This window comes from Nanorana parkeri, unplaced genomic scaffold (assembly GCF_000935625.1).
Source record: "Nanorana parkeri isolate BGI_ZX_2015 unplaced genomic scaffold, ASM93562v1 scaffold1188, whole genome shotgun sequence".
NCBI classification, from domain to species: domain Eukaryota; kingdom Metazoa; phylum Chordata; class Amphibia; order Anura; family Dicroglossidae; genus Nanorana; species Nanorana parkeri.
This window is the reverse complement of record NW_017307456.1, coordinates 419,682-426,331: the sequence shown is the minus strand read 5'-3', so window position 1 is coordinate 426,331 and position 6,650 is coordinate 419,682.

Below are 6,650 nucleotides of genomic sequence, written 5' to 3'. Positions count from 1 at the left end.
GCTTTTCATACCGGCGTTCGCTCACCTCTCGATCCTGTCACAGCCCTCTGCCGTGACAGGATTCGCTGGATTCCCCCCTCCCCGCTCTGCCAGCACTGACTGGCAGATCGGACGGGGGAGGGGGCGGGTACAGTTGGCTCTGCCTCTAGATAGGCAGAGCCAGCTGTCACTCACGCAGCTGGGCGGATCCAGACATAATTGTCGGGACTCGCTTCAGCTGCGGCGTCTCAGTATACCGCGAGCAGTAGCTCGCGGTATACTGTGGCGTCTCAGTATACCGTGAGCTGTAGCTCGCGGTATACTGAGCTTTGGGTGATGGGAGGACGCTAGTTGTGTCCTCCCGTTACCCTAAGGAGAACTATGGGGAAAAGCCCTGACCCCATAGTTCTCCTTTAAAAGACTATTTTGGCCTAAATTGTTCACTTCTCCTGTCTTCTAAAAACTCATCACCCTTTTGTGAATAACCGTGCCAGTTTCCTGCAGAATCAGCTGGACTCCTGAGCACTGGTCCTGAAATCCTGTTTTAGGGTGGCTCCTTTCCCTTTGCAGGATCCTTCGGAGCTACCATTGTGTGTGCTAGAAAGCTGTGTGCGTCTCTACAAATGCAGAACAACAGCAAAAAGTTTCCCACCAGCCAGCATGCAAAAAAACTTTTCTAAATGCTAAGTTTAAAAACAGAGGTTTAGATACACGTCTTCTGCAGAAAATGTGAAAGCCGCACAGCCGCGCCAAGGCACCTCCATATAGTGCAGTCCTAACTCTAAACTATGAGAGTCTCCATCTTGGAGCACATGTAGCAAAAGATAAAATTGGGTGCAGGTTTGTCAGGAGGCAGCCCAACCTCCCTTAAGTGCTCGTTCACACCTGGGCGTTTTACAGCGCTTCGATCATCGCTGAAAAACGCCCTACTCTCAAAGAAGTACAGGAGCTTCTTTGGGGCGTATTTCCGTGTGTATCCATTAGGATACAGCCGGATAGCTCTCGTAAACGCGCGTTTCGTGGACCGCAAATTGCAGTTAAAAACGTGCAGCCAGAAACCCGCGTTATACGTGCATATTACGAATGCCCAGGTGTGAACCCAGCCTCCAGGCACAGGAAGGTGCTCCACAAACACAGAGACACAGCATAGCAAGACACTTCCCTGCTTCCTGCTCCCCACTCCTCCCTCCTCTCTTCTCCAAGCTCGTAGATCAGGGGTGCCCATTAGGTAGATTGTGATCTACCTGTAGCTCTCAAAGCTGATGCTGGTAGATCACGAAGGGTGTGAATGGCGGCCCCTTTATTCCATTTTGGCATATTTATTTTGCTGTGCACACATGATTACCTATTAGTCTGAGTCTGCTGAGCCGAGCTCCCTGACACCTTTCTGGTGGATACTGGTGGGTGAAGTGCTATGTATTACATCAAAGAATATTAGTTTACACAGCCTGTTGCCAAATACAGCAAGGTGAGCCAGGGGAGAGAGAGCCAAGGGAGAGAGAGCCAAGGGAGAGAGCAAGGAAAGACGGCCAGGAAAGAGAGAGGAGAGACAGCCAGGAATGAGAGCGCAAGGAAAGACAGCCAGGAGAAAAAACGAGGAATGACAGCCAGGAGAGAGAGAGCGAGGAGAGACAGCCAGGAGAGAGAGCGAGGAGAGACAGCCAGGAGAGAGAGCAAGGAGAGACAGCCAGGAGAGCGAGCAAGGAGAGACAGCCAGGAGAGTGAGGAGAGACAGCCAGGAGAGCGAGGAGAGACAGCCAGGAGAGAGAGAGCGAGGGAGTTTTTTTTTTCCGTTGGTAGATCTCATGTAGCTCGTCATTTGAAAAGTAGATCTTAACACACAAAATTGTGGGCACCCCTGTTGTAGATGGACGGCTGATGGAGACCTTGTACTGGACAGGAGGTTCAGGGCTGCTGAGCTGAGAGAGTTGGAGCTGTTTGAAACCTTGATGACTGTAAGTGCTTTGGCAAAAAATCTAAAGAAATCCTTTGCTGGGCAATATACAGTATATCTGTTTAATCTGGATTAATCATTGAAAACAGATTGGGAGTTTAATTTTACTTTTAAAATAAAGCATTTTTTCTGACTTGCACTTTAAAAAAACAAAGCTGGTCGTACACAAGAATTTTGTAACAAAAATAAATAATAATTTTCAGAACATTCATTCAATTTTCTTATAGTTAATGGTCTACAATCGAAGAACGTTGTCAACCACAGAGAGGAAAAAATCGAAGGAGCAGGATGGAAAATATTTTTCGAATGACCAAAATCCTAACAGTAAATGTGTTTTTTGTTCAGGAAACTCCATTCATTCCAAAAACGAATGTTAAAATCAAACTACATTTTGAACGACTTTAGGCAAGTCTCTGATCGCATTTACAAATGTTCTGACCAGTTTTCCCTACAAAAATCTACCAGTGTATAGCCAGCTAAGTGCAAATTCACTGAACCATATGTATAGTTTTTAGTTCTAAATAAAGTAGGAAAACGTAAAAAGCCATTTCATTTTTTTTGTTTTGTGTTTTTCCACTAGTGGAATTTACCTTCACTTCCTGTCCTAGAAACACAACAGGAAGTGTCCCCGGAACAGATGTCCTCACTGGAAGACTAAAGCCGGGTATACATGTGTTGAAATTTGTCCGGTTCCTGATGCACTGGATGAAATTTGCACTGTGGGTGTCGCTGTTGGCACCCTTACGGCCGGTGTTCTATCGAAAACTCCAACTCCTCCAATTCTCCAACCATCTGACTTCCACTTTAGTTAGAAGTAAGAGGTTTGGCTGAGAAGACTGTACTGCACGTGTGCCACCCGCGGCATTTCCTGCACATACTTGATTGCTGTGTAGTATGTGTATAGGGAAATGCCGCCGGTGGCGCCGTTCCAGTACATCCTTCTCGCCCAAACCTCTTCCAACTAAACCAGAAGTCAGATGGTTGGAGATCTCGAGGAGTTGGAACTTTCGATAGGACACCGGCATCCCTCGATCAGCTGAAATTCTCAACCGAATGGAGCTGGAAGCCAATCAGCAAAAAGCAGGGGCACAAACGCTGATGGAGGAATCTGTTCTATTTTTTTTTTTTTCATTCACGGGTTGATCGGAAAAAAAATAGACACGTGTATACCCGGCTTTACCCTCACCTCTTGTTCTGGTGACGACTATAACATTTTGGATCTATTGTAACTTTAATTGATTTTAATTCTGATATTTTTCCGGGTATTATGGGGGCGAGATACATTTTTCCCCTAGCCCAGAACATCGGTTATACTTTGATCCTCTGACCACGTGCAGAGGCATTTCAAAAATGGAATTTCCTTTGCACATGATTGGATGACTAAAACCCTTGATGAATAAAAAGTTATTCCATACTGAGTAAAAAAAAACACATTCAACTAGGGCGAGTTTTCTAAACACAGACGTTTGCAGAGTGTCAACATCTCATAACAGATAGTATTCTAAGGAGAGATTTTAGGTAGAAAAATATAAATAGCATCGGTCCTAAGTGGAAAATGCACATGCCAAATTCCTCCCTTATCTGAAGCTCAGCAATACCCAATTCCAGACCCTTGAAAGCAGATGTAATATCTAAAAATAGCTGACAATAGATATATGTATATTTACTTAATCCAGGCTCCCAGGACAACAAGTCTAGGTGACAGCTGCAGACAGAGCTAACTTGATTTTCCTGGTAACCCAACACTAAGCTGGGCTAGAAACATACTCACATGGTGGTCAAAATTTTAAATCATTGTCAGGATAATGTAATATATTGAAAGACCACAGAACATTGAAATATCTAGCTAAGAAACAATTATTAAAATGTGATTTTGTTTGAGTGTTCCCTTGAGTAAGAATAAGTGTAGTCATTTGTTTTTTGTATTTCATTATTAAAGTGACATTAATCATCTTATTTCATTTTAAATTGTAGTCATATTATTTTATTTGATCATTTTTTTTATTTTATTTCATTATTAATTGTAGTCATTTTTGTATTGCATCATTAGTTCTCATTGAAACCGCAACCCGGGTTTGAATATATTTTCTTTTTATTATTGGTCAAAACTAAAAATAGTATTTTTTCATCTCTAGTTAAGAAACAATTATTAAATCAGAGTGATTGGATGTAAGGCTTACGTCTGTATTCCAAAGGAGAAGTGATCCAAGTTGGAGAACACAGACATAGAAGGTATTCTGGTGGCTTATAGTGAACAAAGTAAGGGATATAGAATCATCCAGCTAAAGACTGACAAAGTGATAATAAGCCGCAGTGTTTATTTCAATGAGAATCCATCACCACAAACAATGATCCCGGGGAGTTGTGAAGCGAATTCGCCCTAAGAACCAGCAAATGAAGCCGCACAGTAGTCAGAACAAGAGGTGGAGCTCACAATGGATAAGCCGAATTCCATGTTAAATTCTGCTGAACAACCTGAAATGAGAAGATCCACTCGGGCAACAAATGGAATACCACCCTGCAAGCTGTCATATGTTGCTAAGACACATAGCATACTCAAACCAATATTGTCAGTAGAAGTGATTTGTTTCTGAAGATACGGGGAAACAACGCGATTTAACAGCCTTTGAACGTGGGATGATTGTTGGCGCTCGGAGCCATGGAGCGAGTATCAGCAAAACAGCAGAATTCGTTAAATGTTCAAGTGCAGCTGTTGTTAAAGTGTTTAAAGACCGGACTGTCAGCCGAAAATCTGGGTCTGAACGTGCGAATTGTGGCCGTCAGCGACTAGTCAATGTTAGGGCAGAACGGAGAGTGGCAAGACTGGTACAAGACAACAGTTTAGTGTTATCAGTGATTAATGTCTCTAAAATTATTGCTCTCACTCCGACGTTTGCGGCGATATGTAACATGTGCAGCACAATAGGCGAATTCGTCGTTTTCGCACGTAGGTGCATCCGACGCATATCTGCGTGTGTATGTGGGGGGCGGGGACTTAAAAAAATGTTTATTTTTTAAAAAATGTTATGCTTCATTTTTTTTTTAGGATTCTTTAATTTTTGTATTACTTTTTTTTTTACACACAACTTTATTGCTATTACATGGGGGGCTAAGAAGCCCCCTATGTGATAGCCAATTTACATGACAGGTCCTCTTTATGGAGACATCAGGGGTCTCCAAGACCCCTAATGTTACCTAGGGAGCCCCCGGAGAAGCTGATGAAGCCGAGATCTGATTCATCAGCTTCCGTAGCTGGAGAGTGACACTGAATGCAGGAAGTGATGTAATATGCATCACTTCCTGCATTTGGGGACTGAGAGGAGATCAAAGGGAGTTCGTATACTGAACTCCCTTTGATCTCCTGTCACAGAGCCGTGCCGGTCTCGCCCGCATCGGCACAGCGGATCTCGGGACCGGCAACGGCAGTGGCAGCTGCTAATACAAGCGATCGAGCGTCTCTAGAGGCGCCCGATCGCTTGACTGTAAAGCTCCCGGCCGTGTAATTACAACGGCCGGCCCGGGAAGCTGCTCGTCGGGCTCCACCGTCCTCTCGTCACAGATTTTTCACGCCCTGTTAATAGCAAATCAAAGAAATGTGTTTAGATATATAGGGGTATATAGGGGGTTTAGCGCCGCAAAGTCGTTGTCTGTATTGTGGCAGCTTAATTTCCCATATTATTAATATATTATCTATAAGCGCAGATCAATAGATTTTCATAATAAAGGGAAAACTGTTTTGTTTTTTTAATTTTCAGTACTTTTTTCATTATATAGTAAAAAATAAAACCCGCAGTGGTGATTAAACACAACCAAAAGAAAGCTCTATCTGTCCCCAAGAAATGGTATAAAATTAATTTCAGTACATCGTTGTATGAGGTAATAAATGTCAGTCAAAGTACCGCAGCGCTGAATACTGAAAAATGGCCTGGCCAGGAAGGGGGTATAAACAGCCCGGTCAGCAAGTGGTTAATAAACACCAAACATGTCAAGCCGTAAAATTGCGTGCGCCTGTGAAAATGCAAAAATCTAAAATACCCACAGTTGCCCAAAGGTGATGCAGCAAAAGCTTTTACCGCTCATCAGTTCAGTGTTAACAGTGATTGATGGCCCGAGAATTATTGCTCTCACTCCGACGTTCGCGGCGATATATAACATGTGTGGTGCAACCGTCGTTTCTTGCACGTAGGCGCACGCGACACGCGTTTGAGTTTGTATGTGCGTTTTCACGGGGGTGGGGGACTTACAAAAAATGTTTTGTTTTTAAAAACATTTTTATGTGTCTTTAATTCAAATGTAGTTTTTTTTTTACTTAACTTTATTACTATCACAGGGGGGCTAATAGGCACAGACACAGTGACAGATCCTCTTTAGGGAGACATCAGGTGTCTCTAGACCCCAAATGTCACCTAGGGACCTCAAAGAAGCTGATGAAGCCGAGATCTGCTTCTCCAGCTTCTTCTCTGGCTAGAACAGTCGGAGAAATGACAGGCTGAAAGCGGAAGTGATGTAATACACATCACTTACGCATTCAGTGATCGGAGGGGAGTTCAGGTGGTGGAAGGTGTTGATCTCCCGTCCAGTCCAACCACAGAGAACCGGACAACGGAGCCCAGGACTGCCAACAGCGCCTGTGAAGGGAGGGGGGTGCACACTTCCCGCACGATGCAAGCGATTGGGCAGATATAACGCCAGCACATTTCAAAGGTTTTGTCAAACT